Source organism: Piliocolobus tephrosceles, chromosome 4 (assembly GCF_002776525.5).
Source record: "Piliocolobus tephrosceles isolate RC106 chromosome 4, ASM277652v3, whole genome shotgun sequence".
In the NCBI taxonomy this organism is placed as follows: Eukaryota; Metazoa; Chordata; class Mammalia; order Primates; family Cercopithecidae; genus Piliocolobus; species Piliocolobus tephrosceles.
In genome coordinates this window covers 134,897,068-134,918,601 of record NC_045437.1, presented here as the reverse complement: position 1 = coordinate 134,918,601, position 21,534 = coordinate 134,897,068, and the positions used below count along the sequence as shown (strand labels likewise).

The following is a 21,534-nucleotide window of genomic DNA, read 5'->3' as shown; positions in this document are numbered from 1 at the left end:
GAAAGCCAGAGAGGAACCAAAAAGATGGGTGATGCACACATCAGCCACCTGCCCTCCCGAGGCTGCCACTTCTGAACTGTGATAATAATGTACATTAACCTCTGTCTCTTCAAGTCAAAAGACTTCCAGAGTGCAAGAAGCCCCTGATGCTACATTTTCATAGAATATGGTGCATTTTCTTTGTGATTCACCATGAGATGCTATCATAGCTTATGGAGAAATATTATTAACTTTAATTCACTGAAATTGAGTGCTCTATGAAACATTGAATCAAGCTGCTTTCTCCTAACTAGTAAACACATTTATTAAAACAAAAAGATTAGTAATTTATTGTGCTCTACCTGACTGATTCACATAAACCATGAAAATAACATTTTCATAACCTAGGACTCGATGTTTTATTTTATTTCTGTTTGTTTGTACTGCTCTGAGACCTATGCTAAGAGACTAATAGCACTATCAGACTTCTCAGATCCAACATCATAAAACGATTTGTCTTGGAGTCATTTACTTTGTGGAAGAAAACATATACTTGACTCTTTGCTGTAAATCAGAATATTACCCAGCATGTTGTCATAGCTGAGGGTTTTCTCTCTAGTACACAGTGATGGGTAAGTTGAAAAGGACTGGTTCTTGGGATTTTTTCTTTTATGGAAAGAATTGCACTGTACTCTTATTTTCCTCGTAGATTCCTAGGCATGCCCCTGGCATAGGCTGGATCCTTCTGTGTTCTTGTAACCCTGACAATATTTCTGAGAACACATTTATTCTGTTCTGTGTAACTTCTTTTTTTATAGGGATCTCTCCTTCTCCAAACTGAATTACTCAGGAGCTGACTCTCAATTTGTTAATGTTTATGGTCCTGTTATGAGTAGAGTATTAGATAGGTAATGGGCATGCAATTGATTGTGGTTAAATACATGAATGGTTTTTGTCTTCTGTCATTTTCCTCTTCAGAGTCATAAGGAAAGAAATCGATAGAACTTTGGTGATTTAAAGTTAAGAATAACTTTTATCACCTTGCTGGTATTGGTATCTTGTCATTTGTTAAATTACAAAGTGTGTATATAATAGATAAGAATGATGAGGCTCTGGAGTTACCCAGACATGGGGTCAGGTGTTCCCTCTCTGTGCTTGCCAGCTGCATGACCTTGTGAACTTAACTGCCTCAGTTTTCTGATCTGTAAAAGGGTGTAGCATAATAGAGAAAGCTGATCTCACTTCTGTACAGCACCACTGGCCAATCTTTGATCAACATGCAGAAGTGTCAGTGGGCTGAGGAACTATTCAGAGAAATCTAGCGGATTATTCATAGGGTACTGATTATCCATAGGGTTCAACTTTCACATGTGAAAGTTAGTTGGAAATCTAGAGATCGAGAAAGTTTAAGCTGTTTCTTTTCTGAGACTTATTTCCTTATAAAATCTTTCTGCCTTGTTGCTAGATAGCAGCCTTTTAAAATTCCATCAGTTGATCTTTCTTCCTCTTCCCATCACATTCCCCAAATAGTTGATATCTTGACCATGCAAAGAGACCTTCTGTGAATATCACACAGAGCCCGGTTACTTTCAAGCACCATCCCTAGAGTTGTTACAGGGATTCACTGAGATTATGTTTACAAAGTGTTCAGTACAGTCCCTAGCACATAGTGAACCATTTAATAAACATTAGCTGTTGTTTTTATCATTGTTGCCCAGCCACAGTTGCAATTGCATGTGGCTAGAATTGATATAAAAACATTGCTGGTTTCTGAGAAATGCAAGGTGTTTTGCAGGTATGGCTCATGAATATTAAACACTTCCCTGAGAAGCTGTCCAAGGAATGACAATCACCAGCACCACAAATAGTGAGTCTGAAAGCTTACATTGAAATCGGCATGAATAGTACATACTGGTGTGTGGGTGATGTTGACTATAGCAGTGACATGAGTTTGGCATCAAACTACCCCTCCTCGGAGCGCCTTAGACTTTGATTTTGTCTCAGGCTCCTGGGATAAATGCCAAGTTTGGGTGTGGGTCTGTATCAGGTATTCACGGTAAGCAGTGGGTGATACCAGTCTATCAGTCTTGGACCACAGGCCGACTCTATGCTGGAAGAGGCTATAGCTGCCACTTGGCTCATCAGTGGGGCTTCTGCCTTGGCATTGTATATTCTGTTTCAATTTCTGAGGAGGGTGGTGGCAAACATGCTGGTCTTGGAAACTTGCATTAAATTTAAATTACAAGAGATAGAGTTTGTAGAATAATAGAAGGCCTAGAGCTGGCAGGGACCTCAAGTCTTAATCTATAGTAACAATGAGCCAGTATTTATTGAATAGGTACTATATGGCAGGTACTTCACTAAGTGATTTTCATATATTCTAACTCATTTAATTCTTGCTATAGCCCTGCAAATTAAGCAATATTTTACCCATCCTTGTATGCAACAGGTACAGGCTAAATGTTTTGCACATGTAAAACCTCATTTACTCTTTATAACTTTCAGTGGGACGGGTGATATTTTCTTTGGAAATGGAAAGACAGAACATTGGAGAACCAAATGCCTTGTTTAGCCATAAATATTTACTAAGTGACTGAGCAGGATGATCAACCCAAGGGTCTCTGACAGCAAAACATAGACACCCAGCTACTGTACTCTCCTGCCTTACCTGTTGCTTATTGTGGTTGAGGTCAAGAACTGAAAGGGACATGCCCCGGATTGTACGGATTGTACAAGATGTTGGGTGGGTCCTTTTCAGGATTAGAGTTCCTGCCATGCTCTCAAACTCTCTGTGTGAACTTGCATGGCTTCCAGGGTTCTTAATAGTCCTTGATATGGTTTGGCTGTGTCTCCACTCAAATATCATCTTGAATTCCCAGATGTTGTGGGAGGGGCCCTGTGGAAGGTAATTGAATCATGTGGGCAGGTCTTTCCCATGCTGTTCTTGTGATAGTGAATAAGTCTCATGAGATTTGATGGTTCTACAATGGGTAGTTTCCCTGCACAAGCTCTCCCTTTGCCTGCCACCATCTGTGTAAGAGGTGACTTGCTCCTCCTTGCCCTCTGCCATGATTGTGAGGCTTCCCCAGGCACGCGGAACTGTGAGTTCTCCATTAAACCTCTTTCCTGTGTAAATTTCCCAGTCTCTTGTATGTCTTTATCAGCAGCATGAAAACAGACTAATATAGTCCTCCTCTGGTGTTCTGAGTCATTCTCCTTAGTGGATACCTTGAATTGAAGTTTCCCATGTTTAGAACATGGGAAAAAAGGAAACAAAACAAACAAACACAAAATAATAAAGTTTTCTATGTTTGGTTTTATTCTGAGTTATGAGCAGAACCAGGCTGTAACAGCCATGGCAAAGTGATTTTCCTGATTGGTGTCAGCTCTGCAGATACCATGTGTATCTGTGTAGGCAGAGCTCTGCTTACCACTGTCCTCCCTAAACTATTGGGAAGGGAAGGACAGTCTCTGTTTCCAAGTTATTGATGATTGAAGTCAGCAATACTTTTATAACATTACAGAAGTGAAATTTGCAAAAAGATAATTTGCAAGTGTAGTTTCACATTTCATGTGGCCTAGACCAGGGTTATGGACCAGTTCTGGTCCATGGCCTGTTAGCAACCAGGCTGCACAGCAAGAGGTAAGTGATAAGCCAGCAAACATTACTGCCTGAGCTCCGCCTCCTGTCAGATCAGCAGTAGCATTTGATTCTCATAGGCACACAGACTGTATTGTGAACTGTGCATGTGAGGGATCTAGGTTGTGCACTCCTTATGAGAATCTACTCCCTGAAGATCTGAAGTACAAAAGTTTCATCCCCAAATCACCACCCCAACCCAGCCCAGTCCATGGAAAAATTGTCCTCCACAAAACTGGTCTTTGGTGCAAAAGGTTGGGGACCACTGGCCTAGACTGATTGACTGTGGTTCTTTTTTCTTCTGTATGGATGTGACAATTCTGAAAGGCTAACTACCTTCTATTGTATGCCTTTCTTGTCCTCAGGGAAGTTGGTGGTCAGTTTACTGTGATATTTGGTCATGAGGTTGGTGTATTATTCTGTGATCAAAAAGCTTTTCGAGTTATTTTTATTTTTATTTTTTAAATTTGTTTTAGAGTCAAGATTGTGCTATATTGCCTAGGGTGATCTCAAACTCCTGGGCTCAAGTGATCCTCCTGCCTTGGCCTCCCAAAGCACTAGGATTATAGGCATGAGCCACCACACCCGGCCCAACTTTTCAAGATTTGATGAAGCTTCCAATTTGTCTCAAACCCTGTTGTAATAAATTTGTATTATAATATTTAGAAATTAGCCTTGGTTGAGCAAATGTTTTCAGTATCATATCTAAGGGGCTGAAATTAATATTTCAGTTATGTAAAATGTAGAACATTATGGTGTTACAAGTGAATTTCATGCACCATCCCCTTCTCTCTCTCAACAGCTTTTTTCTCTATATTGCTTATTCATTGCATTCCTATTTTTATTTTCTCTTTCTGAAATGTAACATTCTACATAGGTGATATTAATGCAGAATAACCATTTATATTTATTATTTAAGACTTTTTTGAAAAACTGTTTCTGATATTACAAGCAATGACACTGTGCTTGAAATCCCAGAAACATCTTTAAATATGCACATTCCGCTGCTCAGGGCTCGTGTACAAGATAGCACATGGGCAAGGACGTGCTATCTTCTTTGAATCCGTAAGTCAGCAGCGTGCATATTTCACTGTAAAGAGTAATCATGGTGAGATGTTCGCCGTCAGGAAGTAAATGACCAAATTTATTTTTGATAAGTAAAGTGCTACATTTTGAGACATCTTTCCTTTCTTTTCTTCCTCTCCATCCAGTGGACAGGTTATCTTGTTTCAACTCTTAGCTCTATATTGACCTCCAAATCTTAGTTACTATCACATACTTCTCAACTGTTACCAAATTCATTAGGTTGAACAGCTTCCAAGCCATTAACTCTGCTGCCAGGAGGCAGGAGAAATTTTCCACGAAGTAATGTATGTCACATTTCTGCACAGACATTTCATCAGGTTAGCTTATGTCAAAGCAACTTCCAGGAACAGATCCACAAGCAGATTTTATTATCCTCACCATCATCATAATAATTTTTGAGATGTTTATCTCACCATTGTTATCATCATCACTCTCTCCATCACCCTCTGCATCATACCACCAACACCCTTTCCATCATCATCTCTATCACCTTCTCCATCATCCTCAGCATCACCCTCTCCATCACCTTATCCATCATCCTCACCATCATCCTCTCCATCATCCTCACCAACACCCTCTCTATCATCATCTCCATCACCCTCACCTACACCCTCTCTATCACCCTCTCCATAATCCTCAACATCACCCTCTCCATCACCCTATTCATCATCCTCTCCTTCATCCTCATCATCACTCTCTCCATTATCATTTCCATCACCCTCTCCATCATCCTCACCATCATCCTCCCCATCACCCTCCCCATCACCTTCTCCATCATCCTCTCCATCATCATCTCCATCGTAATCTCCATCACCTTCTCCATCATCCTCTCCATCATCATCTCCATCGTCATCTCCATCATCCTCCCATCACCCTCCCCATCACCTTCTCCATCACCTTCTCCATCATCCTCTCCATCATCATCTCCATCACCATCTCCATCATCCTCCCCATCACCCTCCCCATCATCCTCCCCATCACCTTCTCCATCATCCTCTCCATCATCATCTCCATCATCATCTCCATCATCATCACTATTGTCCTAACCATTATTGTCATGTCTGCCAATTTTTGAGCCCTGACTATATGCCAAAAAAGTGTGCTAAGTACATTTCCTAACTATTTCATGTTATTCTGTAAGGTAAGTATTGTTATCTCTTCTTTACAAATATACACTTGAATCTCAAGAAAGTAAAATTATTTTTAAAAAGTTCCAGCAGGGCTGCACTGCAATAAGATGCTGCTTCTGTTTGATTCTGAAGCCCATGCTAAGTGTCATTACACAGTTATACGATTTGTTCTTTTTCTGACTACCTACCCCTACCCACCCTTTCCCAGGCTTGTTGAGGAGGGATAAAACAAATACAAGGCCTGACAGCTGTGAATGAATGCTGGCCAGCTTGAGCATTGATGTCAGACAAATCACTGCTGGAATTTAGGTTATCTATCTGAAAAAAAGACAGCTGAATGAGATTATGGTTAATGCGTCTTACAGTCAAATTTTCTATGATTCTCTGACCTCTCTGCTAACCACTTTGGAAAACAGCAATAACGTCTTTGACTTTTCCTAAAATTGCTCCCTGATAATAACTGTGACATCTTTCTTGCTTTACAGTTTGCAATGTACCTTTGCATATTTTAACAACAATAGTAATAGCAAAAGCTGTCACGTATTTGGCACTTCCTATGTGCCAGGCACTCATTTAATCTTCATGGCAGCTCTAAAGGTTTGTTCTTAACCACAAGCTTGTGAGGGACCTAGTACATGTATTAATGCTACTAATGTACATATAATGTAAGTGATTCATCCAGGGTCAACCAGGGTGCAAGGTCACCCAGCAGCTGACCCAGGTAGGACTCTGACCTAGTTTTTTTAAATCTAGAACCCACACTATTTCCATTAAACATGGTTGCCTCTCCAATAGTGTCCTATTTCACTTTACTGAAACATACCTGTGTATCATAATACAATTCATTGTAGTATGGCAATTTTTCTAATACTTAGTTCCTTATTTCTTGTGTTTACAACCTAACAATGGCAGCATATATTAGGAATCAGGAGTACCCTGGGTAGGTTAAGTCAGCCAGTATATAGTCAGGAACACATCAAAAGGGAATGGACGTTACTTATAGGGTGTGTCTTCTTTCCCCACTCCTGAATTGGCATTTGTAAAGGTAAACTGAGGCTGGAGCCGAACTGGGAACGAAGACACAAGGCAAATGGCAGTGAGAATAGCTTTTATTAGGCCTTGGGGGCGAGGTTCCTCCCTCCAAAGGCGTGGGCCGAGGAAGTTGCGCTGAGGGAGAAGGGTAGGGGCTTTTTATAGCCCGAGAGGTAGGGAAGCTGGTTGTGCAAACAGGGCCTGGGGGGTCGTGAAACTACTAGGGCAGGAGTTGAGTAAGGGTCATGAGGAAGGGGTCTTTGGAAACTGTTAACCGAAACTGCTGTTTACGAACTTGTGGAATGCAGGTGAGCTGCAGGTCATGGGGGAGTGTGGTTGCCCAGCCAGAACTCTGAGGCATGTAAGTCTGCGGGTGTGTACAAGGGTGAAGGAAGTCTTTAACAAAAGGCCTGCTACGCCGGGTGGTGCCACCATGTCGGGTCTAGATCCCTACCTAACAGCGTTCTGGCCTCGGATCATTGCTACTGGAAAGATAATATGCTGAGAGCAGAAATCTTTGAATGGTGCTTCACTTTTATTCCAGAGCTGTGCAGTTGTTTCTTTTGTTTTAATTTAATTCTTCAATTGAACTCTCTTATTACTGGGATTAAAACCATTGTAACTTGCCTCAGTTTTTGATCATTTTGCTCTTTGAAGACATGATAGTACTGAATTTTCTAATTTCAGGGCTGAAGGAATTATAATGAAATCTGATGTCCTGGAAAAATGATTCTTAACCAGAGAGGCTGACCTCTTAGAGGGCATATTATCTGAATTTCGGAGACAGAAGGTGAGAGGGCAGAGGGACTACCAATTGAAGAATAAAACATATTTAGTATTCTAAAATAATATTATAACAGTAATGGAAAGTAATGAATATTATTCTGTTAACTAAATTGTGGAGAGTCAAGCTTTATAAAAATCTACTTTACTAGTAGGGCATAAGAGTTAAATGCTCCCAACAAAATGGGTATTCCTCTCTCAAGGTCAGAGTTTGAGAATGTCTCATGGGATTGGCCACATTCAAGAGAAAAATATAGGCATGTTGTCAGACACATCATTTGTAATAACCAATATAAAAAAACTAAAGCAACATCAAAGAGAGTATGGCTGCATAAAGTATTATATCATAGAATGGGGTATTATTGAGCCATTGATGTTACTGAGCATATGTGTTCATATTGGAATTTCTCTAACATACATTTTAAGTTGAGACAACGAAAATGTGAAGAACACAATGAATGTATGATTCTTTGGGTATAAGAAGCAATGACCCCCCACCAAAACCCTATAAAAACTGTAAACATCTCTCATTCTCTCCCTGCTTCAATTATTCACCTTTCTCTCTCTCACTCTCTCTTTCTCTCTCACTGTCTCTCTGTCTCCTATGCTATACATGTAGACAGACTTTTTTCTTCTTTTGGAAGGATAAACAAGAATTCTTCTAGTATTCTTGTTTGGAAAGAAGAATACTGCAGGGAGAGATATTGGAAAGAGAGACTGCAGGGAGAGAAACTTAAACTTTCATTTTGTACCTTTTTGTTTTTTGAAAATTGTCAAACTAAGTATCCCCTTCTTTATTCAACAAACACTTGAAAGGCTGCTGTGTCCCAGACAGCATAATACTCTCTATAAGATTGGCCAGATCCCAACTCTCAGAAAGTTAAATCAAGTGAGGAAACAAATGGTAATAAGAAAATATACAAAAGATAATTCCAGAAAGATCTAAGAGTTAAGAAAAATTTAAAGGTTATTAGATCATGATTAATAGGGGGAGGCCACTTTAGATAGAATAGTAGTTAGCTAGTACTCCTTAAATGCTACATAAACAACATCGCCAACAACAAAAAACATCCCCAAACACAGGGCCTTTTGACAAGCATTTATTATCAGGCTGAATTCGGCAGGTCAACTGTGGCTCAGATGATTGAGGTTAGGCTTAGCTGACCAGACCTGTTTTGAGGTGTGGGTCATCTGTGCTTGTAGGTTGCAGGCTGAACTCAGATCTGTTCTGCATTTGTTCATACTGGAGGCTGAAAGATCAGCAGCTGTTCAGGGAGGCCCTTTTCATGGCAGATCACAAAAGAGATCACAGAGTACAAAGGAGCCAAGCCAAACTGCTGGAGCCCATTGAAAACCTTTGCTGGCATCATGTCTGCTGATGTCCCATTGGACAGAGGAGGTCACATGACTAACCTCCGAATCAGTGGAGTGGGGAATTATATAGTCCATTCGTGGGGACAGTACATGGAAGTGAGTGTTTTCTGTAAAAAAATTGACACCATCAGCCAAGGCCTTTCTGATAGTTGAGTTGGGAACTGAACAACAGCAAGACAGGCATGCTAAGACCGTGATAAGATCTGGGGGGAGGCAGAAGAAATCATTCCAGACAGCAAAAACAGTAAATACCTAGAATTACTATCTAAATTCTCAACTTCAATTGATTGACTCGATTGGAAACCATTTTTTAAAAAATTTTCTATAAAAATAAACTATAATAAATGTTCTTTCAAAAGCGAGTAGCATGGGTTAAACATGTCTAAGATGCCTGCAATCTCAGTGCTTTGGGAGGTTGAGGTGGGAGAATCACTTGAGAGCAGGAGCTCAAGACCAGCCTGGGGAACATAGTGAACCCCCATCTCTACAAAAATTTAAAAACTAGCAGGCATGGTGGCATGCACCTGTTAGTCCAAGTTACTTGGGAGGCTGAGGTGGGAGGATCACTTGAGCCCAGGATGTTGAGGCTGCAGTAAGCTGTGATTGTGCCAGTGTACTGCAGGCTGGGCAATAGGGCAAGACCCTGTCAAAAGAAAGAAAGAGAAAAGAAAGAGAAAGAAAGAAAGGAAGGAAGGAAGGAAGGAAGGAAGGAAAAAGAGAGAAGGAGGGGAAGGAAGGGAAAGAGAGAGGGAGGGAGGGAGGGAGGAAGGAAGGAAGGAAGATTTGTGAATCTGAAGCCATGTAGGCAATCTAATATAATCTAATACAAGCTATAGAGAAGAGGAATTATGATCATTCAAGTAATAGGACACAAAATTGAACTTTTCTTCTGAGGCATCAGGATGCAACTGATACTGCATGCCAAAGGAAGTGCTGGACCATATGCAGTATTTCAAAAAGAATACCCAAAACTCAATTGGATAATCATTAAACCTCCCACTCACATGGAGGAGTAATTAAAAAAAAAAAAAAAAAAAAAAAAAAAAAAAAAAACGAAGAGATAGGTTTGTAAGGATTTTCTTGAAAGCACTGTGCTGGGATTCCCAGCTCCTCCCCACCACCATCAAATCCAGCAAGAAGTCTTTGGTGGTACCTCCTGGGAAGAAATTAAAGCTGTGGTTGGTGAAGCTGGACTCACACCTGAGAACACTCAAGCAGCCAGTGAAGGAGACAGCTGTGCTTGGGCGTGACTGCATTCCCTCTTACGGGCTCAGAAGAGTATGAGTCCTAGAGTCAGATACAGAACTTGTATCTGCTGGCCTTGGGTCATTTGGGTCATTTTAAAGGGATCCTGCCCATCAGGGTGAGGGGACTCGGACTGGAAGAGGCTGGGTTGTTCCTCTAGGGGTAGAAAATGTGAAAGGTAGAAACCAAGGGGAACTGCAGTGGAGGCACCTAGAAGGGAGAAGCCATAACTGTGCTCATGAGAGATAGAGGGTGCATTAAAAACCCGCTAGTCTCAGGGAACAGGAAGCCATCAAAGGAGAGTCCAATCCACATACATTCATCCCTCTTCCTGTCCAACCTCTGCCATGTACACTTGAACAGTGGCTACGTGAAGAAGAAGTAAGCAAAGAAGAAAGCTGAAGCACACCACATCCCTTCTTCAGTGGCAGCTGTTTATAGCTGGCTGTAGCTGGGGGTGTGTTGGAGAGTGAAGGGGTCCTGGCTTTGACAGAAGAATGGACTATGTGTTTACCTGCTAGATTAGCTATGATAATTCCTCAATCAAATCTGATATTGAGTGAGAATGGTGAAAAAGCTTCCTAAGAATGATTAGAAATGCCATTTGATTCCCTGCATTTTTATCTGGGGTACCCTTCTGCAAAATCACAAGGCAGATTTTAGGGGTAGAGCTAATAAAAAATAAATTCACTTTCATGATTATGTCCCTTTGAATCTTGTCCAACCTACACATTACATTAAGAATTACCAGAAGATGGCAATTGAAGCATTGTGTTAGGGATTTTATAGATATTATCTCATTCACTAAACTCTATAAGGTAATTACAGTTGTCACCATTTTACAGATGAACAAATTAAAACCAAGGGAGTCTGAGTGATTGTCCAGGGTCACAGAACAGTGTATGTCAAAGCTGGGATTCAAACCAAGTCCATTTCACCTGACTCCAGAGTTGATGCTCTTAGTGGATCTGACTTTGTTCCCTCTGAGTAGCCAGTCCAGTGTGTGTAGAAAGTGACCAACCATGCTCTCCCAGGCTTCCTCTCCAATCCCCAGGCCAAAGGGGCCCCACTTCTACAGCCCATCCTTGAATGACCAGGTTGTGGTCTGTTCCTATCCAGGCCACTATCCTGACCTTGTTCCTATTAGTCATGCATGGCCCCCTGAGCACATGTGAATGCTAAAAATGATCTTTCACCACATACATGTGTGACTTAGCAGATGCTTCAGTACCTAACTACCAGCAGCTCCATGGAAGTGGGTCAGGCTGCTGGTGTGCTTTCCATGGGCTCTCATCTCTTGCTGTGTTTTTCACCAGTGTGGCTGAGGAGGACCCTCTATAGGGTGGCCTGAGGAAGGCATGTCAGTTGCCTGAACTTCCCCCTGGGGATCCATTCTGCTCATACCTATAGAGAAATCATTGCATCTGCTTCTCACCCAGTGAGGCCCATATTGGCAGTGGCTCCTTGTTAAAATGAAGGACTGTCTTTTGTATTACAGATAATGTGAGACAAACTACATTTTCTGCTTACTGATAATATGCTTTGCTGAAGATAAAGTCCAGGGAAAGTTCTTCGTAGGTTTACCCTGATTCAAATCCTGTTTTTCAGGAACAACAGTTTTGAAGATTGTTTTTATAAAGGGAAGGGACAGGAGGGGTTGTGTTTTTTGTTTGGCAGGAAGTACAGTGGAGCAAGTGTGACTTTGAAAATGACTTGCTAACCACAATGATAGGCTGTTGACAGAGTATTAAGGCTGTCCTGGTACCGTGCATTTGCGCAGCATCTGTTGTTCTAATTACTAACTTCTGCTAGCTTGCTTCCTACTTTAAAGCAGTCTTACTAAGCCACGTGCACTGTTTCCCAAACGTCACCCGTTCAAATTCCATCTTCCCAATGGGTGCTCTTTCTCTGTACCCTTTGTGCTATTATTTGTTTAATATATTTATTTGACAGACTTTTACTTCTTTTAAGAAATAATGTCTGAAATCATGGGTGTGGTGTGTCAGTCATGTATGTATTATATATATAGAATTGTATAGAGAGAATTTTATGCCTGTAAAATGAATGTATATTGAAGAATATGGACCCCTGCAATTCTTAAAATCTTCCAGGGTTTCACCAGTGGTACTTTCAGTAGTACTGTTAGATGATTTTCACTGAGTTCCATTTTTAGAGGAGAAAAATAGGTGAGGAGAAAGCTGGAGATGGGTGGAAGGAAATGAAATTTGTATTAGGAATTGTCTATGTTATCCTCCGGCATGTTTCTTACATTTTATGAGATGCAGTGAGAATTTAATAGTGGTAGTGTTTTTGTTTTTGTTTTTGTTGTTGTTGTTTTAGTTTTTTTGTGTGTGAGTTGTTTTTTCAAAGTATTTTGAAATAGTTTTGTTGTGTGGCTTCTCATTTACTCACTCATTCCTGCATTCATCTGTGCAACAAATGCCCGTTGAGTATCCACTCTGTATTAGACACTGAGATACAATAATGGAAAAGGAGCTCCCTGTTTTTGAGGGGCTCAGAATCCTGACTGGGAAATGGGTAAATGAATCAGTTGTCATGCTCTGGTGGAAAAAGTGCTAAATCAAGGTGTGAACCAAAGGCTGTGAGAGCACGCAGGAGTTGATGATTGACAGTGTTCAGAAATGTTAGGCTATGTTAGTCATGGTGCTGGACTAAATCACAAAAAATGAACTGGCTCCAGAACCCCTCCTTTTGAGTTCTGCTTTTATTTCACAGAAAATCACTTGTCTCCTACAGGGCTGGGAGAGATGAATGTTGCGTCTTTCATCCAGAAGGACCTATTTGACCTTGAAGTGAATCACCTCAAAAATTCCTCTTCATTTACATGTTGTCCTTTTATGAAGAGAGGCCGGGTGGCTCGGTGAAAGGATATGTCCCCGATGTCCTTTTCAGATCTCATGCGTCCTCCTGGATTGCTCTCTGGAAAGGTTTAGTTGTTTAATACTTTTGCCATGTGCTTAAAAAGACAACCAAATTCCTGCAACAAAGATATGTATTCAAGGATGTTCACTGCAATATTGCTTATGATGACAACTGAAAGTATCCTAAATAACCATCAATGGAAGACTGAGTAAATACATTACAGAAGATGCCACAAAAATAATATCAAACTGTCTTTTAAAAAGATGAGTAGGATTTGTATATATTGACTAGGAAAATTATTCATAATATATAAAGTAAAAAAAAGTAAATATGCGAATTAGAGAACCACAAGTATAAAATTATATTGTTTGTGTAAAAAAAAAATTGAGTTAATACAGTCTATTGCATACAAAGTATGCTGGAATGTATTCCAAACTGTGAGGAGGCTATTGTGGAGAAGGTGGTATGTGAAGTGCTTGAAAGGAAATTTCACATTCTTATTTAAGCAAGCACCTGTATTTCATGCATTTTAGATTATTTTTACAAACAGCCAAAAAAAAAAAAAAAAAAAAAACCAAAAAACAGAATGCATATTCAATTGTAAAAAAGAAAAAAAAAAAAAAATTGGAAGGGAGACTTGCCTAGCAGAGGGACAACATGCCGGAGGGTACAGTTTCATGAGTCTGGTTCTTCCATTTTGCTTCTAAATGGTTGAATGGTAGCCAGGATGGAACCCATTGTCTTCCTTCTCTAACTCGAAATCTTCTCTCTTCCTATATTCCCCAGTTTTCAACCTTGGCATAGTCCTGGAGGATTCTTCTTTTCCTTATTTACTTGCATTCTACATCCAACTAGCCTCTAAGTGTCTTTCATGCATTGTCATTCTTTCCTTTTTCTTTGTTATTCTTTTGTAATATGTTGGTGTGGCCTATTGGCATGGCCTTCCTCCCAGTATCCATCCATTATACATTTGTACTCACGGCAGAGTAATCCTTCAAAACACAGAAGTAGTACTTTTTGTTAGACCTCAAGATTCTACGTGATGTCGTCTCACCAGTTCTGTCCTTTCCTACGCCTACACAAGATTTCTTTCACTCCTTAGGCCATGCTTTGTCCTTTTTCTCTTTCATTTTTTATTCATAGGACTTACTTCTCCATTTTTTCCCACTATGCAAACTCTTAAGGTGTATTACTTTATGTTATAGCTATGGTAGTTGTACTACTCTCGTTTTCTCATGCATTCATTCATAGTGTGACTTCTGGGTACCTGGTATTGTGCTGGGTGCTGAAGATACAACAGACCACCACACCCCTCTGCCCTCCCCAGGCTTAGGCAAAGCCCAAGGAGGCAAGCACATCATATTTTACAACTTGGGAGAAGCACTGGGGGAAGACCAAACATAGTACCAGGAGAATAATAGCAATGGTAGGGTGGGCAGAAGAAGGAGGGTGTGGTTAGGAAAAGTCTGGTTGAGGAGTGACATTTAATTTGGACTTGAAGAGCATAAAGGAGACAGCCATAGGCTGTAGGGGGCAGGGGTGGGTGGGAAGAACATTCCAGGCAGATGGAATATCGCATAGAAGCATATGTTCAAAGACCTTGGAGCAAGAAAATGCTTAGCTGTATAAGGATCTGAAAGAGGAGTTTGGCTGGAGAAAGATGATTGAAGGGTGCAGTGACAGAAGATGTTAGAAAAGTAGTAGCCTTAAAAGTTAGGACTTAAAAGTCATGTTATGAATTTGGATTTTATTCTGAGGGCAGTGGCATGCTATTGGAGGGTTTGAAGCAGGGAGGTGAGATTATAAATCCAGCTTTATCCCTTTCTGCCTTCCCCCCAGAACCTGTTACAACATCCTGCATATAATTGTTTCTCAGTAAGTACTTGTTGCATTATTGAATGCTGTGACTGTGATTGATTATAGAATTAGCCATGTGTCAGCATGGGATGAATTTAGTCCCCTTTATCAGTTTTTATTGCGCAAGCTCTGTAAGTTCATAAAAAGGTAACTTTCTTAGTAATCTCCTATTTTCAGTTCATTAATCACATACTGAATGATGGCTCCGGTTTTGGTTTAGAAAACAGATGTGATCTCTCTTAAATATTCTGGATATTTGAACATTCATTTAAATCCCACTGAGAGGTTTTAATTTTTTTCTTTAACAAAAGAAGTTTGAGTTTTAGACATCAAAAAAACACAAAAGTGCTCCTGTCATCTGAGCCACAAAGTATATGTATTTGTAGTGACTTAGAACATAAGTGGACCTTGGCAATTTGTAGATAAAGAAAATGAAGCCCAGAGAGTCTGAGTCCCTTGCGTGCAGTCATTTAGTTTGTTAACACTCAGATTTCCTGGGTTCCACCATGCCCTGCCATGTTGCAACTCTCATTTTACTGGGGTATTTCTTTTTTTCTGGATTTTTCCTATTTTTAAGACAGTGACTTGTTCTGTCACTTACTCAGGCTGGAGTGCAGTGGTGCCATCATAGTTCACTCCACGCTCAAACTCCTGGGCTTAAGTGATCTTCCTGCCTCAGCCTCCCAAGTAGCTAGGACTGTAGGTATGTATGCACCATCATGCCCAGCTAATTTTTTAATTTTTTTTTTTAACGGAGTCTTGCTCTGTCGCCCAGGCTGGGGGACAGTAGCATGATCTCAGCTCACTGCAACCTCCACCTCCCGAGTTCAAGTGATTCTCCTGCCTCAGCAGGGGCTGGGATTACAGGCATGTGTCAATGTGCCTGGCTAAATTTTTTGTATTTTTAGTAGAGATGGGGTTTCACCATGTTGGCCAGGCTGGTCTTGAACTCCTGACCTCATGATCCGCCCACCTTGACCTCCCAAAGTGCTGAGATTACAGGCTTAAGCCACTGTGCCCAGCCTTAATTTTTTATTCAGATGGGGTCTCCCTATGTTGCCCAGGTTGGTCTTGAACTCCTGGACTCAAGCAATCCTCCAGTCTTAGCCTCCCAAAGCACTGGGATTATAGCCATGAGCTACCAAGCCCAGCCTTTTTTTCTAGATTCTTATCTAATGCATGATAATGTTGATAAGCAGACTGCCTAATAATTATTAGCATTATTCTCTTTCAATAAAAGCTGCTTATTCAATTTTTAAGAAGACATAATTGAGAAGTTTCTCCTGTTTATGTTTTGTGGACAACATGTAATAATTAGGAATCTCTTTATTGCAAGTGACAGAAACCAAATTCAAAGTGGAGAATACTTGGTTTCCATAGTTAAGCTATGGGAAGTAGGGCTGGCTGCAGGTAGTATGGGGTCACAGCACTTCAGAACCTGCCTCTTCCTTGGAAAAGGCAGCAGTTTCTGTTTGCACCGGTGGATAACTGGAAAGGGGGAGCAATTCATTCTCACATATAAGGAGGGTGCTGTTTCTAAGGGAAGGGAGGGACGCTGACACAAAGCAACAAATGTTGGCCACACTTTAGAGAAAACAGTCATTTAGAATAGTAATCATAGTAGCAAACATTTGTGTAGCACTTTGATATTTCCCAAGTGCTTTCATCTTCACAAAAATCTTCTGGGTTTCAGGAGGGACAGTCTGGCTAGCGACAAGTGAATAAGGTAAAGAGCGGTAGCAGTCAGGTCAGAGAGACACAGGGAATGCCAGTTCATCAGACATACAGGGGTGGATGGAGCAGAGGTCTGTCCAGATCTAGAATCCCTGCTTTTGTCCATGTAGTGTTTTATAGGTGCCCTGTTATAATGAGTCCTTCACCTCAGATATATATTGGATTTTTCCAAATGAATGTTATTTTGGAATTAAGTCTTCCAGATATAATAGATAAACAAGTTAGGTAGCAAGGTTTTAAGTTATTAATGATTTTCTGGATACCCCCATTTTTTTTCTAAGGGGTATGAGTTTTTATTTTCCTTTCTCTTTTCCCCTTTTCTCCTGTCCCTACTTCCTATTAATCCCTATTGAAATGCAAATAGAGCCTTTTACCTCTCTTTCACCAGACACTTCCTGCAGGACAAGTTTATCTTACTATGTAAATCAAGTCAACAGTTGATTTACACACCAAAGCATGCCCACTGTGGAACTCTCACCCACCAGGAGGTTACCTCTAGTGCTACTACCTACAAAGTAAGTAAGTGCTCTCTACTTAGTAAGTAGTACTATGCTACTGTCTCCCACCTGGGGAGTTTTTGGCCTAGTCTTGCCCACAGGGTGCCAGTAGTCACCCACTTGACCTCCCAGTGGACAAGGCACCTGAGCTAGCATGTGGAACTCCCTACCCTTGCTCACCTCCTCTCCTGCCTTTTTGAAGTGTCCACTTCTGCTCCAAAAGTGAAGTAGTACCCTTTAAGTAGGAAGCGTGTACTCCTTCCCTTAAGCTAGTTTTGGAATAAATCTTTCTTTATGCCATACCTTGCTCCTGTTAATTAGACTTTGTAAACAGCAAGCGAGTAAACTGCATTTTAATTACAATTTATTATTATTATTTTTTCATAGACATGGGATCTCACTATATTAGTCAGGCTGGTTTTGGAACTTCTGGCCTCAACTAATCCTCCTGACTTGGCCTCCCAGGGTGCTGGGTTTACAGGTGTAAGCCACCATGCCTGACCTACCCTGACTTCTTGAACAAACATCTTTAAAAATGCCTGTGATGTTTTAGGCCTGGTACTGAGTATGTAGGATTCAAACTTGAACAGGGCATTGTCATTGCCCAGGAGAGACTACCAGGTAGTTGGGGAGACGGATATGTGAACAGATGATTCTAATGATGGGGTAATTGCTAAGGAAACTCTATTCCAAGATGACAGGAGGACAAAAGGCAGGGAATGTGTCTAGGGGTAAGTCAAATAAAACTTCCTGAAGGAGACAACATTTGGATCATGTCTTGAATAATATTTAAGATTTAGTGCCTTTTCTAAGCCTTTGAGTTTGTGAATGCAAGAAGAATGCTGCAAGCAAGGAGTGTAGTATGTGCATAGGCCAGCAGAAGGTCATGATGGCATGACCGGAGCACAGGATGTGGTGGAGACCTGAGGGTAGTGTGAAAATGTTGTGAGGGGGAGCATGAAACTGTTTCCTTACCCCAGAGTCCACTGTAAAATTATAACATACATGTTGATAGTTGAGTTCTAGAATGCTTGATACAAGTTGGAATCAGAGTTTTATAATTATGCCTCACCTCTCAAAGACCCAATTTCTGTTTGGAGCCCATTTTCCTGTTCAGTTAACAGGTAAGAGTAACAACTGAGGAAATTTTATTCGAATTCCACAATGCTGGATTTTAACGTGACTCAAAATCTTGGGTCACTTCAGGATATTTTGGGTTTTGGAGGCCAGCCTGCTAGCTTTATTTTAGGACTGTTGCTGTAGAAAGCATTTTTCACAATTTTCAGCAATTTCTACCTATGTATAAGTAAACCCTGAATCGGAGCTCTGCTGGGGCACTTTGGTAACATTCTTTCCCCTTAAAAATGGAAGCAGAAATCAAAGACTAGGAGCCATTTTCCCTTTGTCCTTGTTGTGGTTTCCTACTGTTGCCGTAACAGATTAGTGCAAATTTAGTTACTTAAACAACACAATTTATTTTCTTCCTGTTCTGGAGGTCAGAAGTCCAAAATCCATTTCACTGTACTGAAGTCAAGGTGTTGGCAGGGCTGGTTCCTTCTGGACACTCTGAAGGGAAAATGCATGTTCTTGGCTTTTTTCAGTGTTGAGTGGCTGCCGGTATTCCATGGCTCATAGTCTCTTCCTCCATCTGTAAGACACATCACTCCAATTTCTGCTTCTGGTACCACATCACCTTCTCCTTCACAGACTCCTCCTGCACCCTCGTGATAGGCACTCCTGGGATGACATCAGGCCCACCTGGATGATCCAGGATCATCTCCCCACCTCAAGGTCCTTAACTTGGTCATATCTGCAAAGTCCCTTTTGTCACAGAAGGTACCGCAAGTCCAGGGATTAGGTCAAGGACATTTTTGGAGGGCACTATTCAGCCTTCCACAGGTCCCTACCAGTTTATGCATCCATAAGCTTTGGTGGCAGCAGCTCTGGTACCTTCTCAATCACATTGATGCTGCACACAGTTCTGTAGTTGAAGTTTTGTGTACTTTTTGTCTAATTTGCATCTAAATGCTTTTGAATTTACCATACAGAACCATTCAAACAAGGAATTCAGTGATCTAAATTTAATATCATTGTTTGTTAGAGTTTCTTAAGACTTGCTTGACAGTGAGGGTAATATTTAGCATAAAGTTGACTTAGTAAGTTTAAAGAAAGAAAACATTTATTTATTTATTTTTTGAGACAGAGTCTCGCTCTGTCGCCCAGGCTGGAGTGCAGTGGCCGGATCTCAGCTCACTGCAAGCTCCGACTCCCGGGTTTACACCATTCTCCTGCCTCAGCCTCCCGAGTAGCTGGGACTACAAGCGCCTGCCACCTCGCCCGGCTAGTTTTTTTGTATTTTTTAGTAGAGACGGGGTTTCACCGTGTTAGCCAGGACGGTCTCAATCTCCTGACCTCATGATCTGCCCGTCTTGGCCTCCCAAAGTGCTGGAATTACAGGCTTCAGCCACCGCGCCCGGCCAAGAAAACATTTATTTTTAAAGAGCTAGAGTGATTGATTGATCTCCCATGATGTCTTGATTGTGTTTTCAGGGTACCTCCTCTGCTTTATATTCCTGTTGTTTGTGTACATGGTTTGTCTATTAGACTGTAAGCTTCTTGGGGATGGGGCCCTTTCCTGATTTATCAGTCTATTTCATAGAGCACATAACACACCTGAAATATGACTAGATGCTTTGCATGTATTAATGCTCACAAGAAACCCATGAGACAGAGACTCAGAGGATATATAACTTGCCCCAAATTAGACAACTAATGAGATACAGTGCTGATACTCAAACATACTCTGACTCCTGCGTCCAAGCTTTTTCCAACTGTATTATGCTCCTTTTGGCTACTGCGCTCTATGCTGAATGAATTATAATTATTGCTTTATAGCTAACGCAGCACTTATACATACCTCATTAGATGCCCATTAAAAAAAAGACAGGCAACTATCACTTGCTTCTTTATTTTAGAAATAAGCAAACAGGGTCAAAATGGTCAATATGTCAATCTATTCACTCATTCAGTCTTTGATTATGCAGGCATTCGCTGAACTTCTATGAGGTGCCAAGCCTGGAGTATGCCTTGGGAAACAGTCGTAGACAGGGAGAGAACTCTGTTCCCTCAGGGAGCTTATGATGCTACAGGGAACACAGCATTACCTGGGCCAGTTCTGCTCCAAAGGAGAAGTAGAGTGTTTTGTAGAAACAGATAATAGGGGATTCAATCTGGGTCATCACAAACACTTTGCTGGCCAGGGTATATTAATGAAGGCAGTTTGGTTTCCAGTAACAGAAACTTTATTCAAAAAAGTGAAAACTTTTGGGTAGGTATTGACTTACATTGCTGAAAAAAATTTCTGGATGTAAACTAGCTTCTGACTAGGTCCAGAAATTTATATGATGTTATTAGAACTCTATTGGATGTATTCTTCACAGATTATCCTACTTGACTACAATGGTGGCAGTTGGGTAGTGATATGCCTTTATTTTTCTTAATGGTGGAGACCCAGGAAAATAAGAGGGCAATTCTTTCTTGATAACTCCGAAAAACATAGTTCCTTAGGGAGACTCAGTTTGGTCCTGTTTGGACCACATGTCCAAATGTTACTATGGCCAAGAGTTCTGAGTACATTGGACAAGTCAGTTTGTCCCCTTCGAGCCTTATTTTCCTTATCTGCAAAATATGAATAACAGTTGTTATCCTCTTCACAGCTTTACTGTGGGAAATAAATGAGATAATGTGTGTATGCATTGAACACAGAGACTGGCACATAACAGACACTGGATAAATATGGTTATTTTAATAATTATCAAAGGTAATATTATAAAATCTTTAGGATGGAAGAAACCACAGAGGTGAAGTCCAACTCCAGTCTTCCTTCAACCCTTACTACCTGAGTACTACCAAAGCACTTTGGCTAGACGGTGCCCTTTCCGTGCCGCCCCTGCTCCCCAACCCCCTCAGCCCCACTATGCAGGAAGCAGAGCCTTGTACTCGACTTTGGAAAATGATAGTTTTCTGAAAGGCAAATTTTCTGAGATTTTTCTGGCAAAATGTCTGCTAAATCTTATGAGATAAAACTAACCAATATTCCTTACAGACTCACAGAGTTAGTATAGCCAGTTATACTATGGCATGAACCACATGTTTTTAAAAATCAGCACATTATGCAAAGCCAGCCAATAAAAGCCAAGAACTTATGGGAAAAATGGGGTTATAGGCACCACAATCACACTTCATCAGTGAAACATCAAAGGTAGCAACCTCATAAAAACACTACTATAACTTT

The 21,534-nt window shown here is 40.9% G+C and overlaps 1 protein-coding gene across 1 annotated transcript in view; it reads left to right on the top strand.

Annotated features, from left to right (window-relative positions):
• The first annotated feature begins 555 nt into the window (after nucleotides 1-555).
• The window catches only part of SGCD (sarcoglycan delta), a 1,049,480-nt gene continuing 1,028,501 nt past the window's right edge, over nucleotides 556-21,534 (top strand). The window contains exon 1 of the mRNA XM_023218787.1: nucleotides 556-611. The gene's annotated coding sequence lies outside the window, so the exon portion shown is untranslated. The remainder of the gene's footprint in view (nucleotides 612-21,534) is intronic.